The 23,574-nt window shown below is 39.3% G+C and overlaps 1 protein-coding gene across 23 annotated transcripts in view; it reads left to right on the top strand.

The window, feature by feature from the left end:
- The window catches only part of PMCA (plasma membrane calcium-transporting ATPase 3), a 192,483-nt gene that overhangs the window by 78,192 nt on the left and 90,717 nt on the right, over positions 1–23,574 (top strand). For 20 of the 23 annotated variants that reach the window (XM_089739575.1, XM_089739569.1, XM_089739573.1 and 17 more), the window contains one exon: positions 20,454–20,521. The gene's annotated coding sequence lies outside the window, so the exon portion shown is untranslated. Of the gene's footprint in view, positions 1–9,263; positions 9,561–10,052; positions 10,223–20,453; positions 20,522–23,574 lie in introns of those variants that run through there. The other 3 variants (XM_089739566.1, XM_089739571.1, XM_089739567.1) reach the window with 3 other exon arrangements.

Below are 23,574 nucleotides of genomic sequence, written 5' to 3'. Positions count from 1 at the left end.
GGCGTCGACGGTGACTGGCTACAGCATGATCAGGATTCGGGGAGTAGTCAGCGGCGGCAACGATAAGGCGATTATCATGACGCATAGCCTTATCGAAGTATCGTTCCGACGCTGACTTCATGTATTTCCGAATTGATTCGAGGCCCAGGTCGTCGTGTAGGTCAACGTTCCTCACGAACCACGGAGCCCCGACAGCTAACCTGCAAAAGCGGGATTGTAGGGACCCTTTAATTTTACCGATCATGTTAATGTATTTGTGATCGCCCGAATCTTTGGAAACATGACGTGAAAACCTTGATACGGAGTCAAGTCCTCATTGGTATGAACGTATGTCTTTAAAATAGGAAACATGATTGTTTCGCAATAGAAGTAGGCTCCACAATATTCGGAATCTAACCTAACCTAACCTACCCTTATCACTGGCACTCATTACAGGTAGGTTAGGTATACTATATGCGCTGGTCCGATCAGATTAAGACGACTTTGGAATCCAGCATCAATGTCGCTATCCACTGCGCGGAGGACAGAAGTGAATGGAGGAACATAGTCCTAACAAAAGTGCTCAGTAAAGGTCACGACCCTCAGAACTGAGGAATACGACGCACGGAGGAGGAGGAGGTATAGTATGGTAGGAAAAATGAGTAAGTAGCTCAGGGATGACGTAGTTACATATCCGTTACCTATGATTAATAGACGAATAGAATATTATCTTACCTAGATCTCCCGACCTGTAAATTTATTCCGCCTACCTTCGAAACGACAGCGTAAGAACTGTAAACATTTCAAAACCGTTCGCGCTCTCCATCAGCTCGCTTGTCCAAACACTAACGCCGGGTAAAACAAGTTAGTCCGGAGCCAACACAAATTTTCAACGCTTTCATGATTTATACAGTTTCGTAATTAGACGTGTAGGCGTGTGGGCGCTTGGTAATGGCGCTGCGATCAAACGACATGCCCAGATCGAGTTGCGAATTGGTTACGTTCACATGTTAACAAATATTGAGGCAAAGAAGTCCTAGAAAAAGTATTGAACCGCATGCTCGCTTATGGATAAGACCCCCCATATTGTCTGCTATGTACTAGAGCGTATTGTAAGCTAACGTGGATAGGCATCGTCGTCTTTCCGATTTCTGCTGTATGTTTGAAGAAAGGATCAGCCATTATCCCATGATGAGGTCTTTAGAGTTGTCTGGTGATCTGTGAACTCGTTTGACCACTTAGAGCAATAAAAAAATGTACAAAATAGTGTTACTAATGCGGATCGCACAGCTATTTCACGTCAGGTAAACATAGCACCGTAGAAATACTTATATCACTGTCAAATTATTCAGCAAGATGAATAAGTGTGACGAAAGTCGGTGACAATTACCACGTGCCAAACCCTTATTAGAATTGAATAGATCATCTCGACACGGCATGGAGGGCGTTTTCGAGCTTAGTAACATTACCGAGACCGGCTAAGTCTGGTTATTTTAAGTGGATCCACACGTCTGGCGAGCGTCGCGCCGTCAAACTATTCAGCGTGTTCTCCGCTAGCTACGGATATTCGCTGTGACGTCGACTTTGTAAAATGAAATATTGAGATTAGCAAAACACAAAACCAGTATTCATAAACTTCTGCAAGATTTCAAAGTTGTCCGTGTTCGCTCCTATAGAATGTCTGATCTCTTTATACTAAATTTTTCGTTATTAATATAAGGTTAAAGAGCGAGTTTGTGAGAATTCATGACCATCGCGTGATTGTAGAACAATAGATTCGTCATCGCGTTATAAATAGCTAAGGATGTTCTTTTTAGTAGTTTAAGTCAAAAAAAAATGTGCCAAGGTCGCATGGATTGTAATTGCCTAGTAATTAAGTAAGTATGCATGAAAATACTAAAATATACACACATACTACTAATATATATTACAACAACTCAGGCGCCATCCATGGTGTAGACTCATCGCCAAAAACCAAGACAATTGACAAGAACAGCTAAAACTGCAACGGGATCGGAACAATGATTCATCTGATTGCTCTGCATTCAAATGAACCGTATGAGGCATATATAAAAGGCCGTCTGGTGTAGTGGTATGTGACATGGCCACTACACAAGGAGGTCGCGAGTTCGAATCCCGCCAAGGGAAGATATTTGATCAATATAAAATGTATTTTCCAAGGTTATGGATGTATATTAAATATTTGTATGTGTATAATAAAAATCTTACATTTATTTCCGTTGTCTGGTACCTGTAACACAAGTTCTTTACGAACTTAGCACGGGACCAGTTAACGTGGCGTGATTGTTAGTAAATATATATTTATTTATATATTTTAAGTAAATATTGGCTTTGACTGTCACCCACGCTCACGGCTCACTGATATTCACTAGTTACCGCGGTCCTCACGTGGAACATGCTACCAATCTAGTCACCGTTGCATTAATTGAAAATCGGCTACCCTTCGAAATCTATATCGCAATCGCTTCTGCACTAGCCTTCAAATAGTATGACCACCACCGATTCGGAATGCCATTTCATCACTATCAAAATCAAGCAAGAAATTCAAGAGTTTGCCGTATATAAATACTGTACACGTACATTTCAGCGCAAATATATAATAAGAACACAATGACCAGACGCGAAGGGTCTGCGTTAGTGAACGCTGAAACAAAGATGCATTCATTTCTGTTGCTGGGCTTAACTCAATTTTAAACCAATTTAGTTTTTTTTTCCTACCTAGGTTGATGGTCTAGAGAGACCACATCAGCGTAACCTTAACTAGTAGGTGAGCTCACGGGGCTCAAACCTGACGATGTTGCTAACACGAACCCTAGCAAGAGCCGTGCTTCGCAGAATCTACCACCGGATCGGAAACACGACCCACTGAGAAGATCCGGCGAGAAACTCAGTGGGCTGTGTCTGTGGGTTAAATATACGCAAGCGACGGATTCGACGAGAACGATGACCGGCCAACTTAGTAACGCCGCATAATAAATACCAAATATGTTTCTCTGCGTGGACCAGACCGATATAAGAAACGCCACTGATGCAAACGTGCACCTACCTATGCCCAGCTTACAATTGGTGATGGTACCTGCGAATTTTACTCTATGGAGATGTGTTTTGTTGCCCAATGACGTCATCACAAACTTCACAAAGTTACCTGCCATTGAATTTATAATTTCGCAATGCCACCTGCCAAAAAAACGTGTTTTCAATACTGAAGTGTTTGTTTCATCGGTCGCGGTGCAGTGAACATTATAATTTATTTAGGAATTAGTATCAAGATAATGCACTTATGTATTTTAGCTACTAAACTGGAGATGTTCTTTTTTTTCTTAACAATTGAAACCCCTCTATCTTCTGTTTTGCCATTGCAAATTAATTTTCCACATTCCTTAGGTCCTGGTTCATTAACCAGGACCTAATGGACCTAATGTGGTTCATTAACCAGGACCTAATGTGTAACAAAAAAGGTTGTTTTCTTATTAGCAAGCCTTCATCCATCCTGATCTTCAGACTGTTAAGATACCACTATTCCCCAAAAGAACTAGGTAGGATAGCGGTACCCAGTCATGACAGAAGCAATCGATAAATGAAATAAAAGCAAACAAAAGCTCTACGTTTGTTCAAAGTCCAATAACTGTGAGAAATGATGATTACGTTCTCAATGATCAGCTAATCTAAAGTTATTAGGGGGCGGATCCCGAAGTTTGACAGCCGCTGCGATCTGTCCCCGACTATAACAAATGTTAATTCGTCGCCTACAATTTGTATGACATTAAATCAGATTGTTTGTAGATTTGGCTTTGTTGTATTTTGATCTTCAAATTGGAGAATTTGGTGGGCTTTTTTTTTATTACTTATTTGGGTGGACGAGCTCACGGCCCACCTGGTGTTAAGTGGTTACCGGAGCCCATAGACACCTACGACGTAAATGCCGCAACCTATCTCGAGACATAAGCTCTAAGTCTCAGTTTTAACAGTACCACGGCTGCCCTACGCTTCAAATTTAAATTACTGCTTCACGGTAGAAATAGGCAGGATGGTGGTACCTACCCGTACAGACTCAATATGTCCTACCACCAGTAAAAATTGTTTCGTCTTTATCAATTACTAAATAGTAAGGCAGAATAATGACTTAATTATGTGTCTTTCCTCATCGCCCGTGTATAATAAGTATTCTCAAATTATTGACAAATAACTGTAATGATTATAAATAATGATGGGTTGCGGGCCAATAGAGGTTCAGAAGTTATATCTCAAGACGGGAAACGAAATTTGCGTTATGGTGTCTATGGGGTAGATGTCCTATGGCCACTTTACTTACTAAACTTTCTAGTGTTAGAGATAGATGTATGAAGTAACAAGAATGGACAAGATAAGGAATGAGCATATCAAAGGAAGTGTGAAAGTAGCCTCAGAGATTTATTAATTAAAGAGCAGACTGTTAACGTGGTTTGGACATGTGATGCGTAGAAAGGAGATGCATGTAACTAGGAGATAGATGTATGGAAATGGTAGTGCAAGGTAGAGGGGGAAGAGGCCGACCGAAGAAGACATGGATGGAGTGTGTGAATGATGATATGAGAGAGAAAGGAGTGAGTGTTGAGATGACGGCTGATACAAGAGAATGGAATAGAAAAATTCGCTTTGCCGACCTCACCTAGTGGGATAAGGTGAAGACAAGAATAAGTGTTATTGTCATTGATACCAAAACATCTATTCATAAATATAAAGGTCGCGTAGCTCCAACGGATGTCAGTAAAAGGAATCGCGTTAGTATCCAAATTGAAGTAGATGATATAAAAAAAACGTTCCGTTATCTAACCGAAGTGTCTCCGCTGATCAATTCACGTTTTATTGTTGTACTATTGTGTGGTCGCCCCAACGCTACCAACTAGATATGAATGAGGCCGGTGTCTGCCTTCATTGAATTGTTTGACACGCGATGTCACTTTTGCATTTACGCTTCGCTGGGGCAGGTGTCGTGTTAGAACCGCTGTTTATATCTCAACTTTAAACTAGATTATGTAAATTGTTGTTGAATTATGGATAAACTTGTTGTGGCCATCTGTGTTAGGCGTTTTAGTTTGAAGCTTCGCTTCGGCTGTTAATTAATATTCTGTGGGATCTGTAATTGATAACGGTTTTCGTGGCAACGTTATGCAGATTTTGCAATAGTTGGCTTAGATTTTGAATTTTCATCAAAATTTGCCTAGTACTTAAAAAAATACTAAATTCACTGGCAGGACATCTTGTGAGTCCGAACGGGTAGGTACCACCACTCTGCCTATTTCTACCGTGAAGCAGTAATGCGTTTCGGTTTGAAGGGTGGAGCAGCCGTTGTAACTATACTGAGACCTTAAAACTTATATCTTAAGGTAAGTGGCGGCATTTACTTTGTAGATGTCTATGGGTTCCGGTAACCAATTTAGATTTTTGTCAAGTACCTACCTTACTTTTCATATTAGTCAATGTTACACCTCAAAAGCATGCCCATTTGATATAACGTACCAATAACTAAATCTTAACACACACCACAAACTAACTTGTTGTAACTACTTGAGACCTTAAAACTTATATCTCAAGGTGGGTGGCGCATTTACGTTGTACATGTCTATGGGCTCCAGTAACCACTTAACACCAGGTGGGCTGTGAGCTCGTCCACCCATCTAAGCACTAAAAAATAAATAAATAAAATAACTTTAAAATTTTACATTCGGTTTTAATCATCCGATATTACGTTTTCAAAATAGAATTTCTCCAAAGAAACTCTAAAGTATTTTGACAAATTTAATATTCCTTCAGTCGGCGTGGGTAGGTCTGCTTCGAGTGAGTCTTTCCTCTGAAACTTTTGACGTTACTCTAAAAGGATTATCCAGTTCCATTAATCACGTTCTATGTTCAACTTTACAAAAAAAAAATATTCAAAATAATTTCTGTCGTATTTTCCTTCACAAACGATGTATCCAATTACGTTATTTGCTATTCGTTAAAACATTTATATGCCCAACGTAACAAATAGATTAGCATTAGTTAACCTTATCGCACCCAAAATATAAAATTTTCATGCGATATACGAAGAATAGTTGCGTTATCACGCATGTCGACTGACGTTCGAAGTTCGAACTGTATTTAATAGGAGCTATGACCTAGTTCTGACATCGCCAAAAAGATCCCCGTATAAAAGATACGCCAAGCTTTCGTTACTAATAAATTTAAAAGTTCATTTGAGATTGGCGCGCAAAGTTAGGTCGACTTTGGTGTTTGAAGGATCAAAAAACATTTTTTTGCTTTATAGTAGGTATGTAAAAACATTAATCTATATTGGTTTTTGACCGGACGATCTTAAACTATATCCTGTAATATTATTGACTGTGCGTGTTGTGAGTGAAAGCTGACTTGTTCGCACATTAAAAAAATATGTGTACTTCAATATATTTTTATGTCTGAGGAAGCAAAATAAAAGAGAAATCGAAATCCATCCAGTAGTTTTTGCGTGAAGGGCACAAGTTTTTTTTTAACTACCTATTCTAGTAACCTCGAAGGGTTATTCTAGATTCACCGAACTAGTAGGTGAGCTCACGGTGTTCAAACCTGACGACGTTGCTAACAAGAGCCCTAGCAAGAGCCGTGCTTCGCAGAATCTAGCACCGGATCGGAAACGCGACCCACTGAGAAGATCCGGCGAGAAAGTCAGTGGGCTGCGTCTGTGGGTTAATTTACTCGCCGAGCCCTTCGTCGCAAGCGGCGGGTTCGACGAGAACGATGACCGGAGGGCACAAGGGCAGACCTCTATCGTTAAATTTACATAGATGTTGGAACTAATTTAGAAGCCACTTGTGTCTTTCATCCAAGACCATTTTTAACGTCCGTCTGGTGTAGTGGTAAGTGACATGGTCACTACACTAGGGGATCGCGGGTTCGAATCCCGCCCAGGGAAGATATTTGTATGATAAATATAAATGTCTTTCCCAGGGTTATGGATGTATATTAATTATATGTATGTGTATAATAAAAATCTTACATTTATTTCCGTTATCTGGTACCTGTAACACAAGTTCTTTACGAACTTATCACGGGACCAGTTAACGTGGCGTGATTGTTAGTAAAATATTTATAAATATTTATATTATATTCTACGGCATATCAAATTCCCTCCCGCTTATCCTGGAATTTTTTGAAAAATAACGTACCAAACGATTGGCTCACGTAACAAACAGCCTAAGAAATATTTAACAAACAATCGATTGTGCTTGCATCGCCGCCTGCCAAGTACACAATCATTAAACATGTATTTACCGCTCGGATACCGAATTTTAGTGCCTCGTAATGGGCGCACCACATGGGCGTTTCGACAGAACTGGCTATTTTGTAATTCGCGCGGTTTTAAGTTAAGCCACAGTGAATGTTGTCAATAAAATCAATTTTCAACAAATTTTCAATAAAATAATGGTTAAGACGGCGTACTATGTGCTTAGTACGTTCTCGATAGTGTCAAAGTTAACTCAATTTTGTATGGAGTTCAATCGTTTGCTTACGTTTGCCGCTAGGAGCGCTGTACAAAGTGCATACTTTGCGTTAACTTTTACGCTATCGAGAACGTTAAAAAACTCGCACTCAGCACACTGGTAGCGCGATGCCTATATACCGGAGCTCCAAATCTACAACGTATTTCTAATTAAATGCGTGCCTACCCTATTCAAGAACGATGGCCACGACGTAAGAATATTATCGTGAACCCATACCGATCCTGTGGACCGAATGGTAAACAGTCGACGTCGCCTTAAACACGTCAATACGGATCCTCCCGATTCATTAACGGTGCTTTTAGGGACCTCAAGCATCGGTCACCGTCCTCGCCGAACCCGTCGCTTGCGACGAAGGGCCCGACGAGTAAATTAACCCATAGACACAGCCCACTGAATTTCTCGCCGGATTTTCTCAGTGGGTCGCGTTTTCGATCCGGTGGTAGATTCTGCGAAGCACTGCTCTTGCTAGAGCTAGTGTTGGCAACATTTTTTTATTGCCCTTGGTAGGGAATAAAAATCCAAAAAATAATAATCATGATATAAAAATCAAACCCGTAACTCTTAATGAATAAGGTCGAAATATAATTTTGTTTGTAAATGACGGCTGCCCGAACCTATCCGGCTGCCGGATGTATGATTACTTCGCTGCAGAAATTGACAGGACGGTGGTCAATGACCGAACCAGTGACATGCCCGTTAAATTATAATTTGTCTGCCTTTTTTCTTGAAATACTTGTCATACCTTAAATAAATATCAAGTGATATGTAAAATACTAAATATAAGACCTTAAATGAAATAAGTTTACAAAACACCAACACATCGCAGCACCTTAATTCCAGCTCCATTCTACATTTCACTTAAAAACAAAGCCCCTAAGCTCATTTTGTTTTACACAGTAATTGGCCGTATGTTACACTAACTTGCCGCGTTAAGGAAGACTGCACTTACGTAAGTTTATAGCTCGTGTTAGTACTAAAATCAACATTGTATTAGACAGAGCTATGATGTTTTACGTGAGTATACATTTTTTTACAATGTATGTTTTAATTAAATACTACCAAGTGTTTCAGATCGTTTTAACGTACCATACAAATAGTATGTCGGCAATGTAAATATGTTTTCATATTAAAACGCTTGAGATATCACCGATTCGGTACGCGAGGAACCCTTTACGCATGCATTTAATTAAAATCGTAACATTCTACTTATGTCGAGTGTCGTGACTCCATGCCGATTCTTTCGGTTCCTCTCTTTCGCGGCCGCTGGCGTCCTTTTCTGGCAACCTATATTGTTTCCATGCCAAGACTGTATATCGAACAGCGCGATCTAGCCAGCTTTATAGATTTTTTTCCTCGGCCTGTCCAGATATCTACCAGTTCGTCGTTTACCAGTGGCGGACCGGCCTCTCGCCCAGTGAGCCTGCCTGAACTTGACAGATACGAGATTGAATAGGCGCATGTTTCGTAAGGTACGTTGAAGTAACCTTGATGCAGTTGTAGAACCTACAACGGCGTGTGCCCGGGACTATAGTCGATTTTCACTTGGAACAGCAGCGCGCTCGTGTCTCGCCCGGGTGGGCGTGGTCTGCGAGCCGGTCAATAGCACGATACGCTACCTCCTGCTCTGGCTTGCGGTGCGCCGATATTTCCGTCTCACTCCCACCGGGGATGATTGAAACGTCTGATGCCGCAGGCGCCCCTCGCGCCCCTTCACCAAGGACGTTCAGTGAATCCGTCCTTCTCTGCCGCGAGAGCACGTGTCCCCGTTACTATTTCATAATATAATGTGTGCCCCCTTGGTATCGCGCGAAAATTCACAACCAATTATGAGTCAAGTGCCTGGTAAATTAGGTGAGAGATTTGATGCCTGAAAGGAACTCCGCTGTCGCTCTCAGCGATGTGTGAGCAGCGCCGCTTTCTCGGACAATCAGACACCTTCGTGAAGTGATATGGAGATAAAAGCTTTTTCTGGAAGCATAACCTCTTCGTGCTTTCCGTTCTCTGCACCTTCTCGTCTCGTTTCCGCATCCGCGATACTTCCAAGTACGTGAGTATTCTAAACGCAAAGCGAAGCGCGCGGTTTATGTAACCGGATCGCTGATGTTACTCCTCGTTCGGCCGATCAAAGATACCCTAGCCCCGTTCTGGTGCCGCCTCTCCGTCGCCGCGCGTCTAGACACATAACAATTATAGTCCGAGCCAACAAGGGCGGGTATGGGGCCGTGACTCATCTGAATTTGTCTTCGGCATCGATCGCCTCCCGCATGTTTACCGAGAGGTCATACAGTTATCGAAAAAGGTCTATTGTTCGGGCTAGTTATCTGGCGGCCATTCGATACTTCAAGCACTCCGATTAGTATCACACATTAAATTATTATAGCACGTGTATACACGAGTGATGATAATAAGTCGTATTCGTTAATCGAATCCCGGAGGAATTAATTGGAACGTGCCAGGGACGGGACACTTATTGAGCTGGCGGCGATGACGTCACAGCGGTGACATCATCGACCCTTCCCAATGGTTGCAGGTCCGACCAGTGACTGCACACTACGACTTCACACCGAAGACGGTCCGCCGTAGTAATAGTGCTCTTGAACACAAATTACGCAATCGGCATAAAACACGTTTGGTGCTCATGGCTAATCACGTCATGTTTCTATGCTGATTCTCAATAACACCCTGAAGGAAGCCGACATCGTATTGTGAGTACAGATTTAATGGTTCATTTTCACGTGAAAAACCTTGTTCTATAATTGAAGACTAAAAGATTTCATTTCTACATTTTGCTTCTTTTATTAATTTATCACGTTTTGACTTATTTCTTTTTCAAAACCGTTCTGGATCTAGTTGAATGAAAAACCTAAAATAATAGATTTTTCATTGTAACAATACGTATTTCTAAAATAATATGACAATGATCTCATTGCGAACGTTTGACGACGAGGAACCAGATATTCTGAATCACGTATTCTATTCTAGTATGTATTAACGTGTACATCGGTGATCTCAGTACTTTAATTGTACGTTTTATTATACCGGAACAAATCGTTACGTTCGTAATGTGACGTCATTACCAAAAAAGGTCTTGTTTGAAAAAAATATATTACATGATCACGCGCGTGTGAGGTTTGTGTGTGCGTGTGTGTAGTACAAGGAAAAGTGAAATTCATAACGACCCCTTCAAAACATGGTCGCAATGCTGCTTAAAAAAATTAATTTTTAATTTTTGACAAATTAACCTACTATTAAGCTTGAAACTAGTGATGTCATCATAATTTAAAGTGCTGGTTTTTGTCGACATATTTTGTCGATTGTTTACACTGTCGATAAAATATATGGCAGAAGAGTTCATGAAGTGACTATTTCCGGCGAACATGGGGCTCATTATCGTCACTATTTCTCAACATCTAACTTCCATTTGATAGGCGTAGTTTCACACGAATGCACATCCGAACATAAAGCGATCTGGTGTATCAAAGTGTGAAGAAATTAATTGATGGCTGAAAATAAATTTAATATCTAAATTACATAAATTTACGCTCGCTCTTAAAACAACTTTGATTTCGCAATACACAACTAGCACCAGATGATTCAGGAGTTTAGGATGGCAATAGGCAGTACAATGCTGAGTGTACTTACTTTCGTACTTATCAAAATGTGCCAATTGACGAGCATACAACTTAGACGGAAAGCTATTAGATAGCCAAAAAAAAACTTTAGTGGAAATACTTCACGAAATGTTTGTCGATATCAAATGAATTTGAAAAAAATTTGAAATATTAGGTGCGTTCAAAGATCCGTTAAAACACCGAAGTCCAGACAACAGACACGACCGATATCTTATACCTTTAAACGAGCAATTCTTGTATATTAATATAATAATATATATAATCTGAATCTCGGAAACGGCTCCAACGATTTTCATATAAAATCCCCTGTATACAGGGGATTTCAGGGGCGATAAATCGATCTAGCTACGATTTATTTTCAGAAAATGTTGTTTTATTCGTGTATTTCAATAATCAACTCTTCCCGACATCTATTGGCGAATAATAATACTATTTTTCTTAATTGAGGGCAACTAACCGCTTTAAAGAAATAACAAGATGGCGTTATCAAAAAAAAAAATATGCTAGAAAGAACATTATCCGACATCTTGAAAAATGTGCACCCCTTCTGAACGATCAGCCCCGTAGCTACTGGCTGACTGGTCAATAACATAAAAACCTTGAAAGTCAACGAGGTTGTTTAATTCGTCGGTCTTAAAAGTTAAGCCTTCCTCTTCGACAATCGCTATCATTTAATATTAATTTGCTCAGAGATTTGTCGAGCAGAAATAACTCACGTAACTGTGTTTGTGTTGGGTTTATTTAACAAAATTTCGTGTAAATAGTGTGTGTGTCTTTATCGCCACTTCCCTATCTGTAGTGCGACAGAACGGTGACAGATTATTTTGTGGTTTGTGTTTTTTGAAGATAGGCTGTTTGTTCCTCTTGTAAATTTGCGGTCGAATTTGTGGTGAGTGAATTATTAATGTATTAATTTTTAAATGTAGTAAAGTTGATCCAGTGATACGGATTTTAACAAATAGGGAGGAGACACCGTTATTAATACCAATGGTATATATAGCTGAGTCGTTTAGGATTCTGTGTGCTTAGTGCGAGTTTCTTAACGTTCTTGATATCGTAAAAGTTAACTCAGATTTGTATGGAGTTGGAACAGCGCCCCTAGCAGCAAAAACTAATCAAGGTACCTTTAAAAAGGGGGTAGTGCTAGTAAGCTCCGTGAACAAGCTTCCGCAAGTGCCATTCCTTTCGTACGAAGCTCTTAAACACCGCCACGGAAGCCTATGTTCACCACATCCTGATGACTCACAAATTCCGTATGATACAGATCATACATAACCTTCAAACCAGGACCCATGATTGTTGAGTGTCAGAAATAGGCAAGATCCGTACTGTAACGTGTCTTTATAGAAGTTGCCTTTGGGAAGTTGCTAGCCAGAGATCCTTAACGTCGCGTAGAGCGCTGAAATTCAGTCATCTAATAATTTGTCCATGGATTTTAATAGATATATGTATATATAGAATGAACTCTGTTTTGTATTAATTCGAATTACTCTTACTGGCGGTTAGGACCTCTTGTGAGTCCGCACGGGTAGGTACCACCACCTTACCTATTTCTGCCGTGAAGCAGTAATGCGTTTCGGTTTGAAGGGTGGAGCAGCCGTTGTAACTATACTTAAGACCTTAGAACTTATATCTCAAGGTGGGTGGCACATTATTTACTTTGTAGATGTCTATGGTCTCCGGTAATCATTTAACACCAGTTGGGCTATGAGCTAGTCCACCCAAGTAGGCAATAAAAAAAACATTAAAATTACCTAATCCGGAAAAACCATGCTAAATATAATTCCTTTAACTAAACTGTGTGTATTGGAGAATGAACACATTATATCATTAATTGAAGCTTTATGTTATCTAATTATATTTTTAAACTGAATACATAATTATGACGCAGAGTTGACCAACGCCCACTGTCGTTCATTGATAACCGAATAGATCAACTGGTTCATCAAATTAAAACGGTTCTGAATTGTTTTGGAATATACTGAAGTTTTATTGACAGATTTTCTAGAGCAGCGGTCGGGGAACCGGGGTAAAATGAAATTTTGGGGGGTAAAAATGAAACTTTTGTGAGTAAAAAGTATATATTAATGTGAAGCTTCTTTAGAATCGTTGAATTTTTTGTTATCGTTTTCTTTTCAAAATTATCATGGGGTCTATAATATGAAAGATACTAAAAAGAAGCGATTTCGTTTTTTTTTATGTTCTTCGCCATGGGGTAATATCAACTTACACAAAAATATTTTGGGGTAATAATTAGAAAAGTTCCCTGACCGCTGTTCTAGAGCCTTCCGTGAGTCGCAATAAAACGTCATCGGGGGGTCGCGTGCCCGACTGCTTTGAAAGACAAGAATGAAACAGTTGAAGATCAAAAATCAATTACAACATAAATACGTTTTAATGCAATAAACTATATCCAAAAATTTTCCATATTATAGTTTATAATACACTGGGTTAAATGACCACCTCGCTCACCCCAAGGTGGGCGGTGGAATCAACTTATGATCACTCATACAGATCACATTTTAAAATTATTTTCACCTGTTAATGTAATTTTCTTTATGCAATTGAAGAAATAGTTGTAATCCCATTTAATATTTCCCGGGGGATAAAGACATTACGTAATATCATCTGACTGTCAACCACACACCTACATAGGCTTCTTGAATATTTCGGACACATAACTCATTAGAGGTGGTAATTACATTAAAAATATTCTGACTGGCAATGCATTTGGTAGGCAGCGGCTTGGCTCTGCCCCTGGCATCACCATCAGGTGGGCCGTATGATCGTCTGCCTACAAGGGCAATAAAAAAAGGAAAAAGTTCCAGGACCGAACCCCATGGCTCAGTTCAGGAAAATCTCGAGATTTAATTTGCTGGCGCACTATCGTCAACAGAAGGTCGTCACGTGGAGGTCAGGACCCTCAGCAATGTGTAATTAACAAAAAACGGTGACCAAATACTGTGTTCCACTATTGACCTTTTTTTAATTTTAATGATTAAACATATTACATACCTCGAATTCCATGTTTGGTATGACAAATATTGGCCGAAATCTATATTTAATATAGGCAAATAGGTAGACAAAATAGTTAAGTACCATTAACGGCTATTGACGACGAACTTAGTTTTCAATAAAAAAAGCTTTAAATAATAACATCTTCTTCTACAAACTGTCAATCCGTGTTAACTAAAAGTTAACGGAAATTAGTATGGAGTTGGAACAGTGCCAAATTTGAGTTAACTTTTACGCTATCGAGAACGTTAAAAAACTCGCACTAAGCAAACAGTAAAAAAACAAAAGAGAAAAAATAATGGAAAAAGTGAATTTAAAGCTCGAAGTAGAGAGGATTATGGTCGATTTTATATCATTGGATGTACAAAGAAAATAGGTCGATTTTACCGATGGTCGGGCCTGATGCGAGCCCACGTAAGTGCCATTGTGATTCGAGCCATCAAGGATTCCGGCTTGCGACAACCGCTTTTCCAATATACGCTGTAAGAGATCGCAGTGTATGAACGTATGCGATCGGTTTTGGTTTTAAAAATTTAAATATAAAAAACCGTTTTTGTTTATACATAATTTTTTTCTTACCTTGAGAGGCTATTTCAGCTTCTCCTTGACGTGTAGTTGAGCTGACGGGGCTCAAACCGGGAGTGTTGCTAACACTGGCCCTAGAAAAAGCAGTGCTTCGCAGAATCTACCACCGGATCGAAATCGCGACCCACTGAGAAGATCCGGCTAGACGCTCAGTGGGCTGTTTCTATGGGTTAATTTACTCGTCCAGCCCTTCATCGCAAGCGAAGGGTTCGGCGAGGACGGTGACCGGTGTTTGTGGTACCTAAAAGCACCGATAATGGATCGGGAGGAACCGTAATGACATGTTTAGAGCTTTATACATCTCTTCTATTTTGCCCACAACAGAATTTATTTATAAGAACTTCCAACGAACACTGGTTCGAACAAAACATTATTATATTGAGTAGTTTTTGCGATATGGGACATTTTTTGGCTAAACGCTGTTTTTATAGTTAAGGGTAGTGAAGTGTAAAGTTATTATATTTAATATTAAAGCCTTGTACTTCTTCAGACACGCACGCACCTTCTTCGTTTTGGTCACGTTTGCGAGTTTTGAAATGACGCGATATCTAAGTAAATAAGTAAAAGAAATAAATGCGTAGAAAATATGTTTGAACTTATTCCTTCTCGGCGCGTTCACATCCAAACGTTAGCGAAGCAAAAAAGAAAAACATTAATTTACATTGTCTGTAGTAAATACTGAATTATCATTCGGAATCTCGCGATTCTGTTTGTGAATGTTTCAAAAGAACGTCGAACATAAACATTGTCCGTTCGCTCGTAATGCGTCACGGCAAGACATTTCGCAAATATTTGCGAGTCGGCCTCAGCGCTGGCCTTATTGCTCGGGTATCTTGCAGCCTTTTGTATTCACGAAGATTGTAAATACTCGTTTTTTTTTTGTTCGGTACATAAATTAACGGCGGTAGGTAGGGCGTAGTTAGGTCTCAGTATAGTTATACTGCATTTACGTCGTAGATGTCTATGGGCTCCAGTAACCACTTAACACCAGGTGGGCTGTGAGCTGGTCCACTTATCTAAGCAATGAAAAAATAGGGCGTGCAGTATTTGCAGCAATTGGGTATGTCGATCGCATGTTCCAATGTGGGCGTTAAGGTTGCCATGTTCCTTCAGTATATTTTAAAATTTAAAAGTTTTAAGCTTACTTGATATTTATTTAAAGGAAATCATCGAGATTATACGTAGTATATAATATCTCGATGAAGGAAATTCGATAAATCCAACCCTATTGCGATGTAACTATTATACATTAATTCTAAAGTAATAGTTTGAAACTGTGAAATAGTGTTGATTTTTAATCAATTCAAATATCCACAGTCCATCGACCAGTTCGTTAATTTTATTATTCTTGTATAAATTTGAAGACGGTTTGTCGCAAGTCAAAATCGAATTCCCGGCGGTTTTCGCTTCGACAAGTTCTGTTGTTTTGTCGGAGCAAAAATATTCGGTTATTATTCGTGATCCCTTTTTTAGAATTGAATTTGAGTTATTACTGTTCAAGATAAGGTCGTCAAGATTCATTAACATTCTTTTTTTAGAAGGACGTTCAAGCTAACTCCCAAACTTATGTGGTCACGTGGAGCAATAGACATCATAGCCCACTAAGTTTCTCGCCGTAACTTCTCAGTGGGTCGCATTTTCGATCCGGTGGTAGATTCTGCGAAGCACTGCTCTTGCTAAGGCCAGTTTTAGCCACACTCCCGGTTAGAGCCCCGTCAGCTCACCTACATGTTAGGGCGAAGGTGAAATAGCCTCTCAAGGCTATCAGTATAGGCAGGAAAAAAAAGACATCATATCGAGGGGTGAAAGGCTATTTGGTTTAAGCGACATTTCGCTTAACACACGACATTTATATTTGTAATTAAAGGTCCGTTTTACTTGATACTAGTCTCAACAATTCGATGCTTTAATTGATCTTCAATTATGTTTGATATTTTTTTACAAAATGTAAAGTTTAATTATTAAAAGATCCTTTCACCTCTCGACCTTATCGTCATCGACCTTTTTCAATTGTATCGTATACCAGCTGCCCCATCCTTCAAACCGGAACATATGATTGCTTCGCTGCAGAAATAGGTAGAATGGTGGTCCCTAACCGTTGCTGTCTCATTTCATATGAACGAGCATTCAATTAACTAGGTTACTGGTTAAAATCTCACGTAATATTTGATATTCTAGATTTCAACGCCCCACATCACGCTGAAGAATTTGTCTCGGATAATACTCCTTGAAATAGCTAATTAGTTTTAGTACGAAACACCTCGTAAAATTTTCACATAAAATTTTGGAATCATCAAAAGGATTATTCTGTGAGTTTTGAAGTTGTTTCCGGTTGAATACATTATTTTTTATGGGCATTCAGACGATTAGTACTGGCAGTTCACTTGGAGATAAAGTGGAAGTGGTGGAGGACATTTCCAGCGCGTATGGTTACTGATAAGATTGAGGACGCTGAATACCGAAAAAATAAAAATACAAACACATATTATTCACAATAAAATATATCTAGACCAGGGGTGGGCAAATATTTTGGTAGTCGGGCCCACATTGCAGATGAAAATTTGACCTCGGGCCAAACAGTTTTCTAATTTTGTATTGTGCTACTATTATACATACTGTAATTGTTCAATTATCATAATTATATTTTAGTATAGGAGGTGCTGAAAGAGAAAATTTTGGCTCCCACCGGCCCTGATAATATGTATATCAGTATTGCTTAATATTTTATCAAAAAAAATATTATGCATCAATTTATGTTAGACAAAAACGAATATTTGTGTTTTTAACAATAATATATACAATGCTTCACGGGCCTGACAAAATTCTACTGCCATTTGCCCAGGCCTGATCTAGACTGTAATAGGACATAGGAGTGAAATCTAAAATTTCTCAACCTAATTTAGTTTTTGCTCTTTTTAAGAAAACACAGTGATTTCCGATTTAAATAATGAATCAGGCTTTTCCGATGCCATCGAGACTGACCTCATACCTCAAGGCGTACCATTACATCAGGTCTACTAGGTCAGCCGTGAGCGACCTGTTCTCCCACCAAAACCTTCCTATTCGATAGCATCATTTTTTACTAATGAACTACATTTGTACGTGCTGTATTTAACTTAATTAGTGCGTGGACTGACTTTCGGTTTGATCATTCAGCTACTCGTAGTTCAATTTACGGCTTAATACCCAAGGGAAAGCCGGCACTTTAATTAATCTGAGCCGGGAGACGTATAAGCCTATATGGAAACAACCCTCTCGTATGCTCTGTATTACTGAACTTGATTGTTCCTTATTTTGTATATGAGCCCGTACGGATACAGTGAGCGAATTTTATTTTTAATATTACTTGGCTTTTTTTTATTGCTTAGATTGGTGGACGAGCTCACAGCCCGCCTGGTGTCAAGTGGTTACTGGAGCCTATAGCAATCTAGAACGTAAATGCGCCACCCGCCTTGAGATATAAGTTCTAAGATCTCAGTATAGTTACAACGGCAGCCTTGCCCTTCAAACCGAAACGCATTATTGCTTCACGGCAGAAATAGGCGGGGTGGTAGTACCTACCCGCGCGGACTCACAAGAGGTCCTACCACCTGTAATTACGCAAATTAACATTTGCGGGTTTGATTGCTATTACACGATGTTATTCCTTCACTGTGGAAGTCAATCGTTCTTGTTGAGTACGTATCGGACCTATCTTGGAAGCGGTTAACGGTCTTACGTTGTGGCGTCTAATCTTTATAGTAACCATTTTAACAAAATGTGAATCACTTAGAGCAGGGCTTACCTGAGTTCCGGGTACTGGGGCTTATGGACAGAGAGAAACAAAAATGTAATATGTATTTGTATTATAGTGGAAGGGAGAGTTAGTTGCTATATAGGCGCTGAGTGAAATTCGTCGAAAGCAAGGTCGGAGACGGCGCACTAGTCGTTTTCCTAGAAGCGGATCGTTTGTATGCGGGCGGTTCCTATTTTGTTTTTATTGTTATATGGGCCTTGGATTTGATGTTGGGAAAGGTTGTAGAATTTGTGGTAAAAAAAAATGTTTTTTTTATTTAAGTCCGCACAATTAGTAAAGCCCTTGTAAAGATGAGAAGAGAATCAGATAAACATGACGGTTTAGATGTCCACCGCGATTGACATGTAATTGACGAAATTTGCGCAAAAGTTTCATTTATTTCATCATCAAAAAACGAATTATAACTTAGTGACAATGATAGTCTCTAACCTGGATTTACGCATAGATATGATCATGGTAAATGACATGAACCCGATAATACCGGGTATATTTTAGCTATAAAAAATACGACACTATATTCACTGGTGCGCGATAAATCGACTTGTAGTTTACGATGCAGAGCGCGATAGAAACAACGACTCTTTATCTTGGGAAAACGCAAAATTTCCATTTAACGAAGGTAAAACTGCCGGGCACGTCTAATAATTAATAAACGAAACAATTAAGAGCGGAAATAGCGTATTCTTAAATAGAAATTTCTCGAAATAAATGAATGAGTCGCGTGTTTGTGTCACATTTCTTTTGTTCTCAATTTCATGAAATTTGTATTGTTGAAACAGAGTATTGGTTCCGCGTTGTGTTTTTAGTCTTAATGGGAAGCGATTATAGTTTGTAGACATGGAATCACCAGGGACACGCCCAAGACATGTCATATGTTTGGCACCATAATAAAATCTTACTATGAAACTTATTTTTAGAAATCGCGCTTAAAGATTTATAGCTATTATTATTGAATCGTTTATTCAAGATTTCACGGGTTCGAAACTTGACGCGCCTTTATTTGATTTTGTTTACAAGTCCTAACGTTTGCTTTCTAGTTCACAAATAATCTAATTTTAAAGACGACGAATGTCGATATGTTTAGAAAAATCAAAAAACTCATTGCTACAGAAAAAATATTGGCTTGTAATGCCGTATGGCGCAAAATTGTGTCAATTGCTACACCTTATTTGAGGATAATAAATATCTTATAGTGCACTGTCGTAATTTTAACCGATTATCATTCAAGCCGACTCGACCGCCAGTGGTTTGGCCGCTTGTTTTAGACGCGGAAGCCCGATTCCGTGACTCGAATTCCATCAGGAATAACTTTGGTTATAAATAGGTCCGGCTTTGGACGCTGCACTAATAGAATTAATAGCGGTTACAGCAGGAAGTCTTAATGATTCAATTTGACTTAACCGCGCCTAAACTGTTCCCGTCGAGACCTGTTTGACATAACGGTCTGTTTAGATACGTTTAAATCTTATTAACCCATTCGGATCTCGCATGGTTATTTTATAATGATAAAAACTCGTCATAAAATAGTTACTTGATTTTACGGCACCGATTTTTTCATTTCATACTAGCTGGACCCGGCAGACTTCGTAATGCTTCAATCGATAAATAAAAGACCTAAGCTTTTAAAATAAATTTAAAACAAACAAAAGGAATCTGTCCGACGGGGGACACATCAAATGAAAAACAAAATTGTTATTTTTATTTCATTCCGAGCATTTTCATATTTATCTTACCTTTTAAACCTTTTCTGGACTTCCACAAATAATTCAAGACCAAAATTAGCCAAATCGGTTCAGCCGTTCTCGAGTTTTAACGAGACTAACGAACAGCAATTCATTTTTATATATAGAGATTAATGTTTTTTGCCTCCTCTGGTTAATGTACTAATGGATTGATATTCTTTTTCAGGTCGTAACCTGCAGCATAATAGGGAGCCATACGCCGAGGCGGAAAAACGGGTGCGACACGCACTCGTGGTACGTATCCACTATACTATAATTTTATAACGCATCTAAAAATAGTTTGAAAGTATCATAAAAATAGGCCCAAAATTGGTGGGTTCAACATAAATAGGCATTGGTTTTTTTTATTTTTATTGCTAAGGTTGGTTGACGAGCTCACAGCTCACCTGGTGTTATGTGGTTACCGGAACCCATAGGCATCTACAACGTAAATGCCGCCACCCACCTTGAAATATGAGGTCTCAGTATAATTACAGCGGCTGCCCCACCCTTCAAACCGTAACGCATTACTGCTTCACGGCAGAAATAGGCAGGGTGGTGGTACCTACCCGTGCGGACTCACAAGAGGTCTTAACACCAGTAAATCATATGCATTATCTGTCATCTGTCAGTCTAGGTTCTATAAAATTTCACTACGTCTCTCCACCTTATTGGATCATTGTCCGAAATACATACATATCTGAAATCATTACCGTACAAGACGCCGGATATGAAGATGACAAAAATCAATAGGTCGAATTGATTGGTTCGGAGCATCGGGGAAATTATTCCAGCGACGTTTATTAAACCTGTTATATTGTTATACCAAAAAGTATGTTGGTATGGCCAAATTTTTTTTTGAATCTGTAAATATTTTTTTAGACTTCCTAAAATCAAAATAGAAAAGATTATCTCTTTTTTTATGATTGAAGGATTACTGGTGGCCCTGGGGCCTTTCCAGTTTCACCAGGACAGGTGGGCGAGCAAAGGCTCAGCCAGGAGGAAATTATCCCTATTTTGGCATACGCTATAGAAGACACATCAGAAATCACAGTACGTGATGATTGATTGACAGATGCATGATTTTTATTGTAGTGGTATCTTATGATCTCTGAAACGTTTTCTTCTCTACAAATATCTAAAATACCAGACTAATCGATGATAGTGGGTACACTAAAGACAAGGTTTTTGACAATACCCGTTACATCTAAAACTACCAATCAACTTATCTCTGTTATTGTAATCCTAAAATCACTCCGAAAGTTATTAACAAAATACGTTTTAAATTATTCATGGAACCGAAATACCAGTGAACTATTTTTACTCTGACATAGCTGTCAAGACATTATTTGATTTCTGTTAAATAAATGTACTTGAAATAGCTCTGTAACAATACGGTATTTGGTATTTTTTATTTTATTTTGTTTGGTAACAAATCATCGTCCGCAAACAAATGCTTTTTAGTTTCAAAACTTAAACAATATAATCATCTAATTAATAAAAAAACGTCACAGCCCTAGATCATGTAAAATATCATAAGTCGGCAATAAAATTATTTATCTTTGAAAGTTTTAAATGGTCCTCGAAAGGTTGGGGAGTTTAATCGAGCCATGGTTGCTCATGACGTGCCATTGGTTTCATATCGTTCTTTAGCTGTCGATTGTCAGTTCTATGTAGGTGTGATTCGAATACCAATTCAATTCGGAGATATCGATTTTTTGCGATTCATATTGCTATGTCGTCGCTGTCGTCTTTCCCTGCTTTGCCTAATCGAATTTAGTATTATGAGATTTTTTATGCATGTTTAATCTAATTATAATATATTCTAAAATATTCTACTAAAAATTTCCTTCTTTCTTCGGCCATAGGTTGTATTAAAACTATTATTAACTCGGTGAATATTTCTAGAACTTAATCGTTACATATCGCGTTGCCCACACGATGACGTGTAGTCATGTGTCAAGTAACCTAATTACATGCACATCACGTCGACAGTAAAGCCGGCACGAGCCCCCACAAATCGAATTAAACTGTATCCATTCGATAAATGCAAGCCGTTTGGATTTCAGCTAGAACGTTCTAGTTTGTGCGGTAATGCAAATTGTGTGGTTTAAGTAGAGACTCGCGTTCAGTTCGGGCACTTTTTTTTTTATTGCTTGGATGGGTGGACGAGCTCACAGCCCACCTAGTGTTAAGTGGTTTTTGGAGCCCATAGACATCTACAACGTAGACGCGCCACCCACCTTGAGATACAAGTTCTAAAGCTTACAACGGCTGCCCCACCCTTCGAACCGAAACGCATTACTGCTTCACGGCAGAAATAGGCAGAGCGGTGGTACCTACCTACCCGTGCGGACTCACAAGTGGTCCTACCACCAGTAAAAAGTACCACCATAAAAAACAGTGTGACGATTATAGGTAGTTCTGTGACAGATTTAAACATCGAAAGAAAATCACCATGGTTCCTAAGGAATGTGGATCTCCTTGATGACCAGAAGCTTGACTCAGTCAGTAAGTATTTACAGTTGGCATCATTGCGCCACTTTGAGAAGGTGGCACGACCTGAAAACCCTCTTGTCGTGGCCGCCGGTAATTACATACCCGATCCCGTGGACCGAATGGTAAACAGTCGACGTCGCCCTAAACACGTCATTACGGATCTTCCCGATCCATTAACGCTGCTTGTAGGTACCTCAAGCACCGGTCACCGTCCTGGTCGAACCCGTCGCTTGCGACGAAGGGCTCGACGAGTAAATTAACCCATATACACAGCCCGCTGAGTTTCTCGTCGGATCTTCTCAGTGGGTCGCGTTTCCTATCCGGCTGTAAATTCTGCGAAGCACTACTCTTTCTAGGACCAGTGTTAGCAACACTCCCGGTTTGAGTCCCGTGAGCTCTACTACTCGCCCGGTTATGCTGACATAGCCTCTCAAGGTTATCAGCTTAGGTAGGAAAAAAAAGAAAGATAACTACATTAAACTGTGTAGCGACAGCTATATCATAGAAGATATTTGAGGGGATATTTGAATCGCGCTAACGACATTTTCATGATAAGTTCGCCTATATATAAATTCCGAAGAATAATATTTGGAGCGACGTTCTTTCGAGAAACTTCACCCGCTCAGTAGATCTTCCCTTTGTCGTTTTCTGCAAAACTGCTTATATTGGAGGAATCTAATGCAGTAATGATACCAGATTGCAGTTTCATATAATGATATATTTTAAGCACAAAGAACTTTTGCCATAGAAAGTGTTATCCATTTTTACCTACTACTACCTACAGGAATAAATAATGATAAAAAAGAGAA

The sequence above is a fragment of the Bombyx mandarina genome, chromosome A1 (assembly GCF_030267445.1).
Source record: "Bombyx mandarina strain Sakado chromosome A1, ASM3026744v2".
Classification (NCBI taxonomy): domain Eukaryota; kingdom Metazoa; phylum Arthropoda; class Insecta; order Lepidoptera; family Bombycidae; genus Bombyx; species Bombyx mandarina.
Note: the sequence above shows the minus strand (reverse complement) of the source record. Positions and strands in the feature narration are given on the sequence as shown.